General features: G+C 46.3%; 1 long non-coding RNA gene across 1 annotated transcript; it reads right to left on the reverse strand.

Moving 5' to 3' along the window:
- Positions 1-4,874: 4,874 nt before the first annotated feature.
- LOC309335847 lies at positions 4,875-12,397 on the reverse strand. The gene is made up of 3 exons (XR_014153771.1): positions 11,963-12,397; positions 9,586-9,695; positions 4,875-5,007 (listed from the first exon to the last, which is right to left on the reverse strand). It is a non-coding gene; the product is annotated as an uncharacterized lncRNA (long non-coding RNA).
- Positions 12,398-18,472: the final 6,075 nt, after the last annotated feature.

An 18,472-nucleotide genomic window follows, 5' to 3' on the forward strand; every position in this document is an offset into this window, starting at 1 on the left:
CACACCTGTTAGGTGTTCAGACGGCCTTTTCTAGGGAAGTATGCTGGCAGGTGCATTTTGTCTGATTCCTAGCTGTTTTATCTTCTGCTCCCCCAAGCTGCCCGCATGTTTAGTATGCTTATAGTTCAGCGCTGTTATATCAATGCTTTAAAAAACAAAACAAAACCCTTAACCATTGCCCAGCAGAAGAAGCAGAAAATATAACACGTTTTAAGAGCTCATCCAGACTTCCTTTGGCACCACTCTTTCAGACACAGATCTGCGCTTTCCAGGTCTGTCCCAAGCATTTGTTTTTTTAATTCCACTGCTTTATTTCTTTCTTTTAATTTATATAGAGCAGAGTAAACACTGCTCTAAACATAACATGCTGATATGTTTAGACTAAGCTCATAAAGTTGTCTTGATTATAATAGTATAGTATAGTATAGTATAGTATAGTATAGTATAGTATAGTATAGTATAGTATAGTATAGTATAGTATGGTATGGTATGGTATGGTATGGTATGGTATGGTATGGTATGGTATGGTATGGTATGGTATGGTATGGTATAGTATAGTATACTAAAAGAAAGAATGTAGTGATACATGATTTGCAATGTAAATAAGAACTTGAATGAAAAAATGATGAGCACTGGTGGAGGGAAGTCACAAAGGTGTATTATCATCCACCTATTTCATGTACTGGTACTTCTTTCTTACCTTAACTTTTTTCTTTCGTGTTTCTTCCTATCCTTCCCCCCCCCCCTATTTTTTGTTGTTATTATGTTATTATGGTTGTAAGTTTATGTGTATGTTTATGAATGTCTGTATGAATGTCTAATCAATTAAAATAAATAATTAAAATAATAATAATTTATTTATTGATACATATTCCAAGATATACGAAAATACCCACCCATTGCAAAGTATCTTTTTATAATATACTGAAATAAAACAGCTACTTTAGTCTATAAGAGAACAAAGTCAGGAGGAAGAAAAGACAAGGAAAGGAGAAACCTAAAGAAAGAGAAAGCGAGAAAAAAGGGAAAAACTAAAGAAGAAGAAGAAAAATAAAGAGCTTCTGGTTCTCTGTCCTGCAGCTACATAAGATATTCATTCCTTAAGATCCAACCATTCTATCGTCTATAAACCAGTATTTTCCATCTTTGTGCATAGAGCAATCTCGCCGCTGTATTGGAAACTGCTCAAACAAGGACCTGGAAAACGCGTCATGAAAGGAAGTCTGGATGAGCACCTCAGTGAAACGACTTCAGATCCTCAATGCCCAGTTCCAGATGGAGAAATCATATTGCTCTTCTGTCCTCCGGCAAAGAAGTACCGTATTGGCCCGAATATAAGCCGCACCCAAATAAAATTGGAGCGGTGGGGGGAGATAAAAAGAAAAACACCCGAATATAAGCCGCTCCATTCCTCGCTGCTTCTGGCTGCACATTGGGGTGGGGGTGGGGAGCCATGCTGCTTTGCCCCCAGCCTTTCCCCTTCCTCGCTCTCTCCCTTCCCAGCCTTGGGGGAGAGGATGGAGGACAACGCGCAAGGCGGGTGGCCGTTTTGCTGTGCTCCTGGCACTGTTTGCCCCGTGCTCCTGGCTGCATTCTGCAAGGTCACGAATATAAGCCACACTTTAACTTTTCACGGTCGGAATTTGGGGGGAAAGTGAGGCTTATATTCAGGCCAATACGGTAACCTTTTTTCTGAGGTTTTGTTTCACTTGATCAATTGCCTGCTGGCCCTAAATGGCTTTGTAGCTTCTCCAGCCTTCAGACTTGTGCTAGCGAGTTGTTGTTGTTTAGTCGTGTCCGACTCTTCGTGACCCCATGGACCAGAGCACGCCAGGCACTCCTGTCTTCCACTACCTCCCGCAGTTTGGTCAAACTCATGCTGGTAGCTTCGAGAACACTGTCCAACCATCTCGTCCTCTGTCATCCCCTTCTCCTGTTGTTGTTTAGTCGTCTAGTTGTGTCCAACTCTTTGTGACCCCATGGACCAGAGCACGCCAGGCACTCCTATCTTCCACTGCCTCTCACAGTTTGGTCAAACTCATGCTGGTAGCTTCGAGAACACTATCCAACCATCTCATCCTCTGTTGTCCGCTTCTCCTTGTGCCCTCCATCTTTCCCAGCATGAGGGTCTTTTCCAGGGAGTCTTCTCTTCTCATGAGGTGGCCAAAGTATTGGAGCCTCAGCTTCACGATCTGTCCTTCCAGTGAGCACTCAGATCTGATTTCCTTCAGAATGGATAGGTTTGATCTTCTTGCAGTCCATGGGACTCTCAAGAGTCTCCTCCAACACTGTAATTCAAAAGCATCAGTTCTTTGGCGATCAGCCTTCTTTATGGTCCAGCTCTCACTTCCATACATCACTACTGCGAAACCCCTTCTCCTAGGGCCCTCAATCTTTCCCAGCATCAGGGTCTTTTCCAGGGAGTCTTCTCTTCTCATGAGGTGGCCAAAGTATTGGAGCTGGCGAGTATGTGATCACAATTACCAGCCACCATGGGTATGGCTGAACTTAGCGATCTCTCTGTCTCTATCTCTGTGGCAGGATAGAAACAGTTTGCCCTATCAAAGTAGCCAGGAAAGGAGAGGAAAATCTGGTTGGCTGGTTTTGCCAGTGGAACCTTTGAAAAGGTGAGCAGCTGCTCTAGGGAGAGAACTGATGCTGTCCTAAGATGTATCACTGCCCACCTGCCTGCCTCCGCCCTGCTTAACTTGTATATTTATAATTAAACAGATGTTGCCCAAAAAAATAGTGCAAGTCTCTATTTTTTCATTTCACTTTTAATTTGCATATTACGATGCACAAGGCAGTTCGCAGGCTGAAGGAACAACAAATAGGCAGCAAAGATCACACACGTAACCACAATCTGATCTGATACAAAAAAGGTCATGATAACTTTAAAATAAAATAAAAAACTTATATCAAATAGAGCAATATTCAATAATCCATTAGAATATAACAGCAAACAGCAAAATTAAATATCAGCAAAAAAACAATTAAGCAGTCTACACTTAATAATTACAATAAAGAATTACTAAACTGTAGGCAATAAAAATAATGGCAAGTCACAATGCGTATGTGTATATTCCTCTATAGTTCAGGAAGTGGCCTTTACATCATGTGACAGCTCAAGTATAATGTGGAAATCAACAGGGAAACTCAGTGAAAATGGAATAAACTGTCATGTGAATATAGCCACTGTCTAGTGTATCCAACTTCAACTAGGAGGTCGGGACCCATCTGTACTTTGGACTCCACACCATGGAAGTACCGTATTTTCCTGTGTATAAGACATGCATAAGATGACCCCTATTTTTTCGAACCCAAAATTATTAAGAATTTCTTGAGAAAAGTTGATCACCCTGCCGAAAACCATGTACAGTGGTACCTCGGGTTAAGAACTTAATTCGTTCTGGAGGTCTGCTCTTAACTTGAAACTGTTCTTAACCTGAAGCACCACTTTAGCTAAAGGGGCCTCCGGCTGCTGCCACTGCGCCGCTGCTGCACGATTTCTGTTCTCATCCTGAGGTAAAGTTCTCAACCTAAGGTACTATTTCTGGGTTAGCAAAGTCTGTAACCTGAAGCGTCTGTAACCTGAAGCATCTGTAACCCGAGGTACCACTGTATGGGACGACCCCCATGTATAAAAACTAAGAAAAAATGTCATCTTATACACAGAAAAATATGGTAATTTCAGATGCAACCCTGCTTACATTTACATGGGAGAAAGCCCATGCAGATGTTAGGTTAAAAAAAGAAAAAAGCTGAGAAATACTCATCTTCCTTGGGAACATGAACAAACATGAACAACCAGAACACGTGGTTAGCATGTCACAACATCTTCATTAATACAAACCAATCCCACAAAAGGCATTTAACTGAAAGAATCAAGAAATACAAAATTTCCTCCCCCAAGCTCCCGGAACTACAGCTCATTGGTACTAATTTATCCAGTCTTCAGTAACATAAACAAAATATGAATCATGAGAATTGCCTCCCCTTTTCTGGCAAAGCTCCTGTAACTTTAACAACTTCATAACAGACAGGAGTTCAACAGGTACATTCCACCCCCCCCCCCAAAAAAAACACTTCAAGCTCTGTAAGGAGAAAACAATTCATCTGCTGCTTTTGCCCCTTAAGAAGCACATGATTATTCACCATGAACAGGAATGAAAGAAATAGCCCTAAATATCATGGTGTGTGACCAAGGATCAACTAGGTAAACAGTTCAGTGGTACCTTGGGTTAAGAACTTAATTCGTTCCGGAGGTCCGTTCTTAACCTGAAACTGTTCTTAACCTGAAGCACCACTTTAGCTAATGGGGCCTCCTGCTGTCGCCGCGCCGCCAGAGCACGATTTCTGTTCTCATCCTGAAGCAAAGTTCTTAACCTGAGGTAATATTTCTGGGTTAGCGGAGTCTGTAACCTGAAGCGTATGTAACCCATGGTACCACTGTATGTAGATCAACAATAAAGCCTCTCTTTTTGCCTTTTTATTGAAAACTGGGCATAGAGAAGGGAGCCAATCAGGAAGTTAATGGGATTTTTTCCATTCTTTTGTGGACCACCATATATGAAAGGACTGGAGAAACTCAGGCCCAGTGACCAATTTCAGAAACCCCCTCCTTTCCCTATAACTTCACGTGTTTCCAAGACTGGGTCCTGTCACTAGAAACAGGTTCTGGGACTGTCAAGAGAAGGCTGTTGATTACATATGCTAGTCAAAAGTCAAGTGGGTGGAAAATGTCCACTGTCTGGGATTTTTATTTTAAAAGCAAACATATCGAAGCCGCAAAACAGAAAGAAAGAAAGAAAGAAAGAAAGAAAGAAAGAAAGAAAGAAAGAAAGACCCCGATATCTAGAAAAGCAGCTACACAGCCGACTCATTTTGACATTTCAGCGAAGTCTCACTCTCTCTCTCTTTCTCTCTGGAAAACTGCTAAGTTGACGTTCGAAGAGCTGAGCTGCACGCCACAGCGGTGGGGTGTGCAACCTTTGTCCAGTATGGAAACTAGGAGGAAAAGAAGGAATATATATATGAATGTATGTTGTATGACTTGATAAGGAGGTGCTGTGATTCATAGGTGATGGCACTCTGTGCTTCCAAAATATTCAGTGAGGCGCACCCAAGGTCCAAGTCCAGGTCATTGCAACTCTACGGTCTACTGACTGTTCAGCTGCCACTTCAGCTCAATATTTCCTTACCTTTTTTACCATCACTTAACTTAAGGATGGGAAGCAAGGGGCCCTCCCAGATGTTGTTGGCCTATTATTATTATTATTATTATTATTATTATTATTATTATTATGCGTTATTAAATTTATTGCTTGCCCAGGTCCCAGGGCAGGTAAAAACAATTAAAAATTCAGAATTAAAAACATTTAAAACATATTATAGCTGCAGGAACAGAGAGGGCGCTGAAAACACACATCTCAGGTGTGAAAGGCCAAGGTAAAAAGGTGCGTCTTCAGCATTCGCCGAAAGCTGTATAGTGAGGAGCCCAGGCACACTTCCGCAGGGAGTGAATTTCACAACTGAAGGGCTACCATGGAGAAGGCCCCCACTCCAAACTTCTGAGGGAGGAGGAACTGCCACAAAGGTCCCCACACATCTCAACACACATGAGGGTCTGTTGGGAAGGAGGCAGGCTTTCATACTACAACCCCCCATCATCCCTGAGAATTGGCCACACAAGTCTGGGGTTGGTGGAACAACATCAACAACTGGAGGGCCACAGCTTCCTAAATCTCTGACTTAGCTCACTGAACTACAGTGGTGCCATTAGGGTAAAGCTTGGAGGGCAGATGTCTAGGGCCATCCTATTCAGCAGAATGAGCAGGATTTCACCCCAATGAACACACCAGGGCTTTCTGAAGTAAGTGAAGAAGTAATGCACATTCTGAAGTAATGCCGTCCTGGTTTCTGATTTGATCCCAGAATATCTCGTTTCCTGCTTGGCAGGGGGTTGGACTCGATGGCCCTTGTGGTCTCTTCCAACTCTATGATTCTATGATTCTATGATCTCACTTTTCTGTAAAGGTAAAGGTAAAGGGACCCTGACCATTAGGTCCAGTCATGACCGACTCTGGGGTTGCGGCGCTCATCTCGCTTTATTGGCCGAGGGAGCCGGGGTACAGCTTCCGGGTCATGTGGCCAGCATGACTAAGCCGCTTTTGGTGAACCAGAGCACCACACAGAAATGCCGTTTACCTTCCTTCTGGAGCAGTACCTATTTATCTACTTGCACTTTGACGTGCTTTCGAACTGCTAGGTTGGCAGGAGCAGGGACCAAACAACAGGAGCTCACCCCGTTGCGGGGATTCGAACCGCTGACCTTCTGATTGGCAAGTCCTAGGCTCTGTGGTTTAACCCACAGCACCACCTGTATCCTTCACTTTTCTTTAGGACGGCCCTATTTTCATTGGAGAAATGTTGTATTGTATTAAGAGGGCACCCATAAGTCCATGTGAAGTAATACAGTTTACCACCAGAACAGCCACCCTCCTGGAAGAGCGTTAAGTCCAGAGCCTACAGTTACTGAACTGTGCTACTGAAATTCAAGGCCTGATTTGAACAATGAGGTTGGGAATAAAGCAGAGCGAGTCATTCCGGAGGGTTGCAGGGCAGACGGTGTGCGGTCTCCGATAAAAAAGACAAAGCAAAACGCTGTGCAAACAGAAAATTAAAAACACCAGGGAGAAAGGTTCCAGCCCAGCCCTTAGCCTGCTCAGCTGGTTTTCTATGGATGGGTTTTGTTTTGTTTCTTTAACACAGAGGAGCATTTGGAAAGATCATCTGCCATCACCTCCAGTCTGAAATGACGCAGTCCGTCCGGTTACCTCAACATTTATCACATTCTACTGTAGTCATTGCTGGGCTTCTTTCATCAAAAGAGTCAATGACCTTTGAACACCCTTCCAACTCTGACTCTGCTGCACATCCTGATCCAGCCTAAGTTCCCTCTTCGTCCTAAAACTTAAGAGCATCTTCACATTTCAGGTCTTTTCCTCTAGCCTTCTTGCCCATGGCTACAACTGTTAGGTCATAATAATAATAATAATAATAATTTATTATTTATACCCCGCCCATCTGGCTGGGACTCCCCAGCCACTCTGGGCGGCTTCCATAGAAAGCAAAAATACAGTAAAATATCACAGATTAAAAACTTCCCTGAACAGGGCTGCCTTAAGATGTCTTCTGAATGTCAGGTAGTTGTTTATCGCTTTGACATCTGCTGGAAGGGCGTTCCACAGGGCGGGTGCCACTACCGAGAAGGCCCTCTGCCTGGTTCCCTGTAGCTTTGCTTCTCGCAGTGAGGGAACCGCCAGAAGGCCCTCAGCGCTGGACCTCAGCGTCCGGGCAGAATGATGGGGGTAGAGACGCTCCTTCAGGTATACTGGACCGAGGCCGTTTAGGGCTTTAAAGGTCAGCATCAACACTTTGAATTGTGCTCAGAACCGTGCTGGGAGCCAATGTAGATCTTTCAAGACCAGTGTTATATGGTCTCGGTGGCCGCTCCCAGTCACCAGTCTGGCTGCCGCATTCTGGATTAGTTGTAGTTTCCGAGTCACCTTCAAAGGTAGCCCCACGTAGAGTGCATTGCAGTAGTCCAAGCGGGAGATAACCAGAGCATGCACCACTCTGGCGAGACAGTCCGCAGGCAGATAGGGTCTCAGCCTACGTACCTGGTCAGGGCCAGGGTGGGTGTTGTGGGTCTCGGTGGCCGCTCCCAGTCACCAGTCTGGCTGCCGCATTCTGGATTAGTTGTAGTTTCCGAGTCACCTTCAAAGGTAGCCCCACGTAGAGTGCATTGCAGTAGTCCAAGCGGGAGATAACCAGAGCATGCACCACTCTGGCGAGACAGTCCGCAGGCAGATAGGGTCTCAGCCTACGTACCTGGTCAGAGAGAACTTGCTGCAAGACAGACCCAAAAAAGAAAATAACAGAACACCTCTAGTCATCACATACAGCTCCCAAGTTAAAACAGTACAACACATCATCAGAGATCTACAACCTCTCCTGGACAATGACAGTTCTCTTTCTCAAGCTCTGGGAGGAAGACCTTTCATTGCCTACAGACAGCCACCCAGTCTTAAACAACTCCTAACCCACAATAATACTACAACCAGACCTAACACAGACACTGGCACCAGAGCCTGTAATAAACCCAGATGCCAACTTTGCTGCCACATACACCCGGACAACACCATTACTGGCCCCAACAACATCACACATACCATTTCGGGACTATTTAATTGCTCATCGTCTAACATTGTGTATGCCATAAAATGCCAACAGTGTCCTTCAGCTCTCTATATTGGACAAACAGGCCAGACCTTACGCCAAAGAATAAACGGACATAAATCGGACATCAGGAATCACAAGACAGAGAAACCAGTAGGAGAACACTTCAATCTCCCAGGACATTCTATACAAGATCTCAAAGTAGCTGTTTTACTACAAAGGAATTTCAGAAATAGACTGGAAAGAGAAGCTGCTGAATTACAACTTATCACCAAACTTAAAACAATGGAAAAACCTGGCCTGAACAAAGACCTAGGATTCTTATCTCATTATACATGACAAAGCCATTTTTCACCTTTTCACCCCTTGCTTCCTCCTGTAAGACCTATTGCAGTCGTTAAGAGTCGTCAACAGGCTCATCACAGCTATCTGCCAATCACCCATTCCTACCACCCTTCTGAGTAATACCCCTCCCCACCTTCTCACTATATAGAAAGGTCTGGAAACTTCTGTTTCAGTGTATCTGAAGAAGTGTGCATGCACACGAAAGCTCATACCAAGAACTGACTTAGTTGGTCTTTAAGGTGCTACTGGAAGGAATTTTTTTGTTTTGTTATTGGTATGAGCTTTCGTGTGCACGCACATGAAAGCTCATATCAATAACAAACCTAGTTGGTCTCTAAGGTGCTACTGGAAGGAATTTGTATTATTTTTATGGGTTGTGAAGACGCTCAAACTCAGGACAAAAGGAAGAAATGTGCTAAGAGGAAGGCATGCTTGGCAAACCCTCACTGTGATCAACTACTGCCTGGAAACCTATGTCCCCACTGTGGAAGGGAGTGGCTTTGTTTTAACTCATTACTGAATGTATTTTAAAAGGTAACTATCGTCAAACAAGGAAAATAAAAAATACCAACATAATTTTGTGATTTTACAAAGCATAATATAACTAATCATTTTCTTAGATTATTGGGGGGGTGGAGCCCCCCCAAACGAATTTTTATGGGGGCTCGGGCCCCCTCAGGCCCCATGGAGTCGGCGCCTATGGGCTTTTTCCTCCAGGGCTCACGTTTGGGACAGTTGTGTCCTGTGCCAAATGAATGGGCCTGGGTATACTTGTGGAGGAGGAAAAAGCCTTTTGTAACAAAGGGAAACAGGCACGGGGAACAAAGTTCCAGACTAGCTTTCTACTCTACTGCACCCGAGTGCCCTGCCTTTTTCAGAGACCTTCAGGGTCCTCCTGACTTCCAGGCAGCTGTAAACGCTATCTATCTGCTCTGGTGAGGTTTCACAGGCGTTGGACCCAGTGCTGACCAATTCTTAATAATAATAATAAAAACTTACCAAAAAGAGGAAGCCAACCAGCATGAAAATGAAGAATGACATCGTCAGGCATAGGAGGACTGTGGCCCATCCTGGAAAAGCACCACAGTTGGGCTGGCATGTGGTGTTCTCTACAAAACGACAGGAATAAGATTATGTGAACTAAACTGACAACAATTTACTCAGTTTACTCATCAACAACTTCTTATAGGTGATCCATATTCCAAACACATGGCAGCTTGGGGGGTTGGGGGTTCTCCAGCTCAGATTTTTGCTTGAAAGTAGTGAGAATGTTGAACTGTCTTATAAATCCTATTTTGAGAACCCAGCTGCTGCTGCTGCTGCAGCTGCTTCCTTGTCAGCCCCTCCACCATTACTGGGCCATAGCTCGGTTGTAAAAAGGTAAAGGTAAAGGGACCCCTGACCATTAGGTCCAGTCGTGACCGACTCTGGGGTTGCGGCGCTCATCTCGCTTTATTGGCCGAGGGAGCCGGCGTACAGCTTCCAGGTCATGTGGCCAGAATGACTAAGCTACTTCTGCTGAACCAGAGCAGCGCACGGAAACGTCATTTACCTTCCCACCGGAGCGGTACCTATTTATCTACTTGCGCTTTGACGTGCTTTCGAGCTGCTAGGTTGGCAGGAGCAGGGACCGAGCAACAGGAGCTCACCCCGTCGTGGGGATTTGAACCGCCAACCTTCTGATTGGCAAGTCCTAGGCTCTGTGGTTTAACCCACAGCGCCACCTGAGTCCCAGCTTGGTTGTAGGATCATAGAATTGTAGGGTTAGACCCCTTGCAATGCAGGAATCTTTTGCCCAACATGGGGCTCAAACCCACGGCCCTCCGTTAAGACTGAATGGAGCCACCAACCTCATTTCCCCCCACCTGCCTGCCTTCTTACATATTACGTGTTCAAAGGGCTGCATTACTGCCTGTAGGGTTCCACACCATCCTCTCCTCCGTCTCACCGTTGCCCTTGTGGCAGACAAGGCTAGAATTTGTTGGTTCTGCCTGTCGTTGACTCTGGCTCCACCTGCTGGCGGTCTCCCTTCCTAGCATCCTACTGGTTCCAACCAGCCCCAGCCACTACAAGGCAAACGTGGGGTTCCAAACCCCATGTTTGTATTCCAAAGTGTGGGGTGGGGAGGAATGTCCTTAGGTCTGGGAGAATCAGCAGACAGAAGAAGGGTTAGGCACCCCCTCCTTCCACCCACCAGTCCCCCCCCCAAAGTGTCCCATTTCCTCACTATTTGCATACCCTCCAACATTCCTCTGATGAATACAGGGGTGCCCTATATTATTATTATTATTATTATTATTATTATTATTATTATTATTCCCACCCATCTGACTGGGTGGGTTGCCCCAGCCACTCTGGGCAACTTCCAACATAAGTCGCTCGGGTTGCGAACATGGTCCGTGCGGGAAGCACATTCGCAACTCGCAGCATTCGCAACCCGCAGCACCCCGTGTGTGCACACACGGGTCACGATTCGGTGCTTCTGCACATGCACAAGCGCCGAAACCCAGAAGTAACCAGTTCCAGTATTTCCGGGTTAAGGGCAGTGCACGCCCCAAAATCGCGCAACCCGAAGCGTCTGTAACCCAAGGTATGATTGTAAACACATAATAAAACATTTTTTAAAAACTTCCCTATACAGGGCTGCCCAGATGTCTTCTAAAGGTTATATACTATCTCCTTGACTCAGGGGTCAAGTAACTCCATACCCTCCAACATTTCTCCGATGAAAATAGGGACATCCTAAGGAAAAGTGGGTCATTCTGAGGTCAAATCAGAAACTGAGACGGTTTCTGTAAATCCGGGACTGTCCCCGGAAAACAGGGACACTTGGAGAGTCTGCTCTGGGTTTACCAAAGCAAATAACCACTTTGCAGAAGCAGGAACCTAGGAACTACCTTATACTGGATCAGATCAATGGCCCACCTTAGCCCAGCAATGCCTGCACTGACCAGAAGGAAGTTCAGGCAGGGGTTTCTCCCAGCCCTGAATCGAAAGCATGATGAATTGAATTGACCACTGAACTGAAAGCAGATACAGTGGTACCTTGGGTTACATACGCTTCAGGTTATATACGCTTCAGGTTACAGACTCCGCTAACCCAGAAATAGTGCTTCAGGTTAAGAACTTTGCTTCAGGATGAGAACAGAAATCGGGCTCTGGTGGCGCGGCGGCAGCAGGAGGCCCCATTATCTAAAGTGGTGCTTCAGGTTAAGAACAGTTTCAGGTTAAGAACAGACCTCCGAAATGAATTGAGTACTTAACCTGAGGTACCACTGTATTGTGCCATTTAACTATGCCCAGTGCCCTAAAGTAACATGCAATTCTACTCTGAAGAAGCCAACTCAGCGGGGCTATAGATTTGGTTGCTTATTACCTTCCACATGGACCGTGGACTTTCTAAGAGTGGCATTTACAAGTGGGACGGTGGTCTCTTCCTGCTGTGGGGTGTTAGTTTTCACCATTCCAGTAAAATTCTCTGTCGAAGGGAGGGTCAGATCCTCAGGGTTTTCTGTCGAGGCAAAATCTTCCTGGCCAGGGGAGCCTTCCCCCAAGAAGCTGATGTCACTTCCTGAAACGTCCAACCCAGCTCCAGTTTGGGTTGCTGTAGCAACACTCTCAGGACCCAGAGAAGTTGCATAGGGAGCAGATGGGGGGGTTGTGGAAGCAGCGCTGTTGACGCTGGGAGAGGTGCTTTCAGTGGAACCTTCCAAAGCCATAGAGGAGACGTCAGGGGTGGTTGTGTGGGCAGCACATCCCAAAATGGGGCCTTTAAGTTCACCGCCGACTGCATTGTTGCCGACTTCTCCAGTGGTGGTGGTACTTCCTCCAGCAGTAACAACTGTGTTTTCCCCATGAGCTGTGACATTTAGAGTCAATATGACTGTACATCCTTGAGAGATGTGGGCTGCCATTAAGGCAACATCCACAGCTGTTGCAAATGGCAAAGCGCAGTGTACCGTAGTGACGGTATCGCCACTTATGCTGAGTGATATCTTCATTTCTGCAGCGGTTCTTTCGGTGATAACGGGACCTGTGGGTGCTGAAAATAAGAAATATATAAATTCCTGCACCAGAATTCTCTCTACCACCTTCATAGTTCTTTCATGCAAGAAGAAGAGGAGGAGTCTGAATTTGATATCACACTTTATCACTACTCGAAGGAGTCTCAAAGCGGCTGACAATCTCCTTTCCCTTCCTCCCCCACAACAAACACTCTGTGAGGTGAGTGGGCCTGAGAGACTTCAGAGAAGTGTGACTGGCCCAACGTCACCCAGCAGCTGCATGTGGAGGAGCGGAGACGCGAACCCGGTTCACCAGATTACGAGTCCACCGCTATTAACCACTACACCACACTGGCTCCCAGCTGGATACTGAAGGGAGGGGGTGGCATGGCTCAGTGGTAGAGCACATGCTGGCTCAATCCCCAATATCTCCGGGTACGGCTAGCTTTGGGAAGAGTTTGCCACTCAGCATAAACAATACTGAGCTAGACAAACAACGATATAAGACAACCTTGTTGGAAGGGACCCAGAGGATCATCTAGCCCAATGTTTCCCAAACTTGAGTTTCCAGCTGGTCTGGGCTACAATTCCCATCATCCCTGACCAATGGTCCTGCTAGCTTCGGATGGTGGGAGCTGTAGTCCAAAAACAGCTGGAGACCCAAGTTTGGGAAACCCTGATCCAGTCTAACCCTCTGCAATCAAAGAATAAGCAGCTGTCCCTTATGGGGATTGAACCTGCAAGCTTGGAATTATCAGCACCATGCTCTAACCAACTGAGCTATCCAACTCAACAGGTGAAGGCTCCCTAGAATGGTCCCCCAAATCTGCTGCATGAGACAGCCTGCTCCACATTGCCCAGTGGGAGGGACGGCTTTCATTTGCTTATTATTGCATTGACACTCCACATTTGCTCCAAGAGCTCAAGGTGGCATAGATCACTTTCCCTTCCGTATTATCCTCATAACAACCCCATGAGGTTGGTTAGTCTGAGAGTTGGTGACTGGCCGAAGGTCACCCAGAGAGCTTCCAGACTTAGTAGGGGGTTGAATTCCCGAGTTCTAGTCCATCGACTGTAATCACTACACTACACTGTCTGCAGCTTGTGTGTCAAAAATTCTGGCCTCTGCCACACACACACACACACACACACACACACACACACACACACACAAACAGGCTGAAATCCTAAGCACACTTACATGGGAGCAAGATCCATTGACCACAGCAGGAGTTGCTTCCAAGTAAATATGCACCAGATTTGGCTGCAAATCCAGGAGGTCTTACCAGTTTCCGCAAGGCACAGGATTGCTGGGAAGATGATCTTCCAGGGGGCAGCTAGAACCGGCTCCATTGTAGCTGCTTCTTAGCGACTTCACCGGCTGCCCGAGGCAGGAGTGCCAGCGATCGCATGGTTTTATGGGAACAAAACAAATGGGATGGTTTTATGGGAAGGAGGTCGCCTGGTATCCAGTGACACAGAGGAGTGTTTCCATTAAAATGGAGGTGCTTCTGCCTAGTGATAAGGGAGCTCATCCGGTGGCGTTGGGCAGCGAGAAAATTATAGCCAGTAAAGCGTAATAAAACAGCCTTTCATCTGGGGCTAAATCCTTTCTTCCAGTTGGGTCAGAGCTTTTCCAAACCAGATTTCTCCAGTTTTTCTTTTTATTGCATCTCCTCTCACTAGAAAACCTTTCTAGGAAATGGGAGAGAAAACTGGAGCGTTATCTGAATACTCTAGGGGCAAAGGAATAAGAGACCATGAGAGCTGAAGGGACTTCCTTAAATCCATAGGTATCGCCAGGCTTTGAAGCACCCATGAACAACTCAGATATACTGGGGGTTTTTTATTAAAAAAATAAATATTACATTTGTATATTCTGCGGTCTGTATGCCCATCACACACGCAACTATCTAATTGAATCACCTACTACCAGGATCCTTCCCACCTCCAGACAAGTAACTGTCCTGGTGGACTGGTTGGATGTAGGAGTGGTGGGATGCACCATCTAGGGAACCCCCAAGGGAACCCCCAGAGGAAGAAGGCTCAGAGCCAGGGAACTGGTGATAGGATGCCCATGAGTGGTCAGAGGGAGAAGAGGGAGCAGACTGGGAGGAGGTGGTGATGTCGGAAGCTGAAAAGGCAACAGGGTTTAGTGAGCAGGAAGAGGCTGTGCCAGAGAGCAGTCTAGAATAAGAGGCAGAAGCAGAGCAGGGATCGAGAGGCAGAGATCGGGCTGCTGAAGAAGCGGTGTGTCTCCCACCTCATGCTGCAACCAACTCCACTCTCCCGTGGTTTTTCAGAACATGCAGAGAAATGAAGAGGGTGCAACAGAGACAGACAAGGCGTCAGAGTCTCAGAGTCAGTGTCTCCTCTACTTGGAAAGAGGAGCCTTAGAGAGCAATGCGAAGGTAGGGACCTTCAGTCCTCACAACTGCCTCATTGGGGCAAGACCTACTGGGAAGAGTTGTTGTGATCACTAGGTCTGAGCAGTTTTGTTTCTTTGAATGAAGAGTGAACTTCACTGACATCGGGCACTGTGTTGTTTTATTGCTGACCTATGCCTGAGAGCATCCTTGACACCAGAGGATAGCTGTTCTTCTGGAAAGGTATTGGCCTCTTCTAAGTGAATGTTTCCCTCTTCCTCAGAGTGATATTCTTCTGCCAACACCTTCATTCTCCCCAGCAGCAAGAGAGCAATCCTTGTGGGAAAGGGACACAGCTATAACATCCCTGAAGGCCTCACCCCACAGCCTCTCTTAGTTTCAGCATGTCTGTCACCTTGGCCTCAGGGGAAAGAACTCACTGCATCTTGGACACACCTAGGGCTTCTGTCCAACAAGGAGATAGTTGTACATGTGGCAGAAAGTGCAAAAAAAGCCCCACATTCCTGCTAGCATTCTCCCTGAATAATTGTTTTTGTAGTTAGTTTTGCAGCATGAGGGCATTCCAGTTCAGATCTCACAATGTAGTTCCAAATCAACCTATTGCAACTTTCAGGATAGTGGTACCAGATCTCACATTATTTTTGATACAGCTTGTAAAATTTTCAAATGCTCTTCGAAGACATCTTTTAACACATCAAAGGCAGATCTGGAGTAGCGACTTCTCCTATGGGAGCACTAAGATGGGAGAAGCTACAGCCGTCAGAATCTTCCTTTTTCTTATTTCCGGGCTCTGGGTGTCGTTGCCAAAAGGCACCAACCCATGCGGAATATGAGCAAAGTTGGGGTAATCACATGGTTTGAAAAATACAGAAGGCCTCTTTGGTGGGAGAATCATATGGAACCCAATGAACGAATGTGAGTGGCTATGAGATACTGACTCCTGGGGTGAAAAAATATTAGTAATGGGGAGGGGGACTAAGAAAGCAAGAAGATCCCTGCTGGATTAAACCAAAGGCTTGTCTAGTCAAGCAGTCCTGCAAAGTGGCGCAGGTGGTGCTGTAAACTCTAAACCACTGAGCCTCTTGGGCTTGCAGATAGGAAGTTCGGCAGTTCAAATCCCCTCGACGGGGTGAGCTCCCGCTGCTCTGTCCCAGCTCCTGCCAACCTAGCAGTTCGAAAGCAAGCCAGTGCAAATAGATTAATAGGTACCGCTGTGGCAGGAAGGTAAATGGCATTTCCGTGTGCTCTGGCTTCCATCAAGGTGTCCTGTTGCACCAGAAGCAGTTTAGTCATGCTGGCCACATGACCCAGAAAGCTGTCTGTGGACAAACGCCGGCTCCCTTGGCCTAAAAGCGAGAAGAGCCGAAACCCCATAGTCGCCTTTGACTGGACTTAACTGTCCAGGGTCCTCTGTAGGTTGGTGGACAGGACTTGAGCTCAATGGCATTTCCCTTGCTGTCCTTCCCCCACCAGCTGGCATTCAGAGGCACAGTGCAACTGGAATCCTTAACAGGGGAGCATGCCATACTGCTGCAACGTTTTGTTGCAGCATCCATTCCTTCTCTTGACTACACAGTTATTAGAGTCACAGGCGCCGTGTCCTGAACTGCAGCAAGCAACCTCCAAAGCACGCTTCTTTAGGTGCAAGCTCTGAAAAGCCATTACCTGGCCTATAATGGACAATCAGTGAGCATGGAAACCCATCTCCTGTGCCACTAACTGCCTATTTGGGAGCATTTGCTGCTCACCGAAGCTGCGCATGAGTCATTGCCGTCACTGCGTTTGATTCGTAAGTCAACACATCCCCTTGCAGTGGGAGGCCAACGCAAGATGACAAATAGAAGAATTGAGACTGGGTTGGGTGCGTATAAGGCAGCAATGAAGAAACAGTGCCTTTGACCTTATGGGATTCAGAATCTCTCTTCAGGGCAATGCCACATCCTCCTGATTACTGACTCTGAAGAGAATAGTTTTTATTGTGACTGTCCCTTTAAGCAGGCCCCAATCCACCTCTACAGGAGGCAGGGCTGTCAGTAATTCAGTCAGGCCAACCAAGTGCTGCCCAGGAAGGCTTAATGAAGAACTCACAGCACTCAGGAATTTAGGCCACATTCACACCTCACATTTAAAGGACAATGTTACCAATAATAATAACAATACTTTTATTATTTGTACCTCACCCATCTGACTGGGTTGTGCCAGCCACTCTGTGTGGCTTTCAACATAAAGTGGTACCTCTGGTTACGAACTTAATTCATTCTGGAGGTCCATTCTTAACCTGAAACTGTTCTTAACCTGAGGTACCACTTTAACTAATGGGGCCTCCTGCTGCCACCACGCAATTTCTGTTCTGATCCTGAGGTAAAGTTCTTAACCTGAAGTACTACTTCCGGGTCAGCAGAGTCCATAACCCGAAGTGTTTGTAACCCGAGGTACCACTGTATGTAAAAAACATAATAAAATATTACACATTATAAATCTGCCCTAGACAGGGCTGCCTTCGGATGTGAATAGTTATGTGAATAATTCTGGGAGCTGCAGTTTCATAGTTGTGGGGAGACTCCTATTCCCCTCCCAAAGATACAATCCCCAGAGTGGTTAAAACAATCAATCCTTCTTCACAGGAAACTGGGGTGTTTTCACATTGTGAATGACCCTGTGGTCCTCTGACGAAGGGTGATATACAAATTAACTAAAAAACAAACGAACTCTGGGAATTGTAGCTCTGGGAGGGGTAGAAACGAATGCAGAGGAGGATGACCACAATAATAAAGGGTCTGGAAATCAAGCCTTAAGAGGAACGGTTGAGCAAGTTGGGTATGTTTAACCTGATGTAATTTGATTGCCATCTTCAAACCAAACCCTCTGCTGATCTCTCCCAGCGGGTGCATGTAGAAGTTGAAAAGCATGGGGGAAAGGACAGAACCCTGAGGCACCCCACAAGTGAGAGCCCAGGGGTCTGAACACTCATTCCCCACCACCACTTTCTGAACACGGCCCAGGAGGAAGGAGCAGAACCACTGTATAACAGTGCCCCCAGCCCCTCTAGACGGTCCAGAAGGATGTTATGGTCGATGGTGTCAAAAGCCGCTGAGAGATCCAGCAGAACTAGGAAACAGCTCTCACCTTTGTCCCTATCCCGCCAGAGATCATCAACCAGTGCGACCAAGGCAGTTTCAGTCCCATGATGAGGCCTGAATCCCGACTGGAAGGGATCCAAATGGTCCGCTTCTTCCAGGCGTGCCTGGAGTTGTTCAGCAACCACTCAATCACCTTGCCCAAGAATGGAAGATTTGAGACTGGGCAATATGTAATAAGGCACCAGACTCAAGTTATATTGGCCCAGGCATGGAGCTAGACGTTATGAAGCCAACAGCACCCCCAGACTTGTGGTTTCCTTTATATGCCCAAACATTTGACTCCAAAGTCCCACTTGTTGGGGAAAATTGCCTTTGATAAGGAATGCTTAACCCTCATCTCCACTATATTTAATTA

This window comes from Podarcis erhardii (assembly GCF_964252035.2).
Source record: "Podarcis erhardii genome assembly, chromosome: 2".
Lineage (NCBI taxonomy): Eukaryota > Metazoa > Chordata > Lepidosauria > Squamata > Lacertidae > Podarcis > Podarcis erhardii.